The sequence below is a fragment of the Triticum urartu genome, chromosome 2 (genome assembly GCF_003073215.2).
Source record: "Triticum urartu cultivar G1812 chromosome 2, Tu2.1, whole genome shotgun sequence".
In the NCBI taxonomy this organism is placed as follows: domain Eukaryota; kingdom Viridiplantae; phylum Streptophyta; class Magnoliopsida; order Poales; family Poaceae; genus Triticum; species Triticum urartu.
In genome coordinates, this window is record NC_053023.1 from 657,863,560 (window position 1) to 657,865,963 (window position 2,404).

The window sequence follows — 2,404 nt, forward strand, 5'->3', positions numbered from 1 at the left end:
CATTATTGGCGAACTCAGTTCATAGAAATAAGCAATTCAACCACTCTGTGGGTAAATCAAAACCACCACTGGAATATTTTTCACTATCCAATCATACACGCAAAAAGGGGCGACGCCACCATAGGGGCTGGTATGGGCGGCCGCCTCAGGTGGCTGGAAAGTGTGCACCTAGTTTGAGTCGTCCAGGTTGGCCCATGCTAGTTTTTTCGTCCCAACGCACGAGCAGGAAATGTAAAAAATGAAGAAAAATGTTTCAATTTGGATGGCAATAACATAAGTGCAAGTCAGGCCCTATAACAGGCTCGCGGCCCAAACGAGCGCCTCCCATATCGATCAACACCAGGAAAAATCCCAATTCATTCGCTCCAGCCTCCAGTCTGGTTCGCTCCTAACCTATCCGCCGCTGGATAGACCGACACAGCACTTCCTCGCGCCCTCGTTGGAGGGCGGTCGCTGGGCTTCAAGCGAACAAAAGGATAAGAAGATGAAGATCCAACCCTGGGTGTAGCCTACGTGGGAGGCAGCGGCGGCAGCACGGGCATGGCATCGAGCTTGCGCAAATGGACAGTCGCAGCTTGCAAGAGTAGCATGCGCAACGAGTAGGTACATCACATCCCTGATTATATCTAATTCAACTCTTCAATTTCTGGCCAATAGTTAAACCCGACGGTGTTGTAAAACTGCTTGTATGTAGGGAATCTATGAGAAAATGAAACCAATTTCTACTTATTTTATAACTCCCCCAATCAATACTGAACTGACTGAATCTGATGTATCTAATCAAGTTTCCGGTGCAAACATACAAGCTCATGTTGTTCTTGAGCCTGAAGTGTCTAATGAACAGACTACTAATGAAGGATTTGATGCAAACATTTTACATGCTCCTGGTGATGAACATATAGTGTCTAATGACGGATCTAATGCAAGCATTTTGCAAGCTCATTGAAGGATTTAATGTCTAATGATGATCTACTATGTTGAGAGAGACAGAGATTTGCAGGCATTGATGACAAGCAAATTATAGTACATTTTCATAGCTTGAGGAAACGTCGAGGCCATCTACTAGAAAGTCCTCGTATCATGACAACATAGCACAAATACTTTTCTAATCTGTTGTTTGAAACTATTGGCATACTTGTGCAGGATAGATATATTGATATGCAGTTTGCGCACTGATTATATGTGCAATTACACTTCGATATTTTCAGCCAGAGAACGAATAATTCAAGCAGGTACAGACCATGTTTGTAGTCCTTGTACACCATGTTGCGTTTTGTGTTTTTTGGTGCTTGCATCATTTAGTGTTTATAATCTGAACTACTTTGGATCATTAGTTGGTTTTCAAAGTGCATGTAGCTTCACATTTCTCAAGTTATGTTGATTTCTGGAGTGCAAGTGCCTTCGTATTTTTTAAGTTAAATGATCGCCCCTGGTAACTTGAATTCATGGATCAGCCACTTCACACAAATCATACACGAATGCCAGTATGAATTAAATGAAATGCAGGGACTTACGCTAGCTCGTTGTACAGGCTCACTGCAGCTCTACTTGCGCTTGGGATGTTCCATGTACAAGTCCATGTTACTACTTGCTTGGATGCACAGGCCTTGTGCTCCTTGCATCCCCCTCTGCATTTTTGACACGGCGAATGGTTGATCAAATAAGAGGAATCGACCTTGATGTTGTACCGAAGGACATATACTTACAAGGTTATACGGGTGTGCAGGATGTATACCAGATCCCGTAGCACCGTCATGCTTCGCTAAAATATGGATTTGCTTGTTTCAGATGATATCTCCAGAAGAAATAAGAGTTAAGGTCAGAGTTGCATAGGTGTGTAAGCTAACAGAGCAGTGAAAGGATATCCAAACATCGTCGGAACAGTGCACAAGGGAGTGATGTGTGGATCCTAGTTCGGGCCGGTGTTTGGGCATGCTCGCCTAGCTAGAGTGCGGGTCACTTCAGAGCCGTTGAGGGTGATGCGCTGGCGTTGGCTGGCCACGCACGGATGCAGATCTTGAGTGGCAGCGGAGCGCTATGATGCAGTGGACGAGACCATTGGTGAAGCCCCAACGGCCTCGGGGGGCGGAGGTGCGACGATGTGCTCGGTGAAGTAGCCCCGGTGAGCTGGGAGACGGTGTCGGTGAAGCGCACCTGATGCGGTGGAACTCAGTGTCTGTGAGGCACGTCGGTTGCGGCGGCCGACGTTGTCGGTGGACCACCCGGTGCGGTGGACGAGGGCGTAGATGAGGTAGCTCCGGTGCGGTGGTGAAGCGCGACCGTCGTCTTCGTCGTCGTCGTCCGGCACAGAGGTGGGGAACGGTGGGGAAATAGACGAGACGAGGGGCGATTCAAGGGTTGGCGGTGAATTAGGGATTTGAGCAATCTGGGCGCGGAAGGGGAC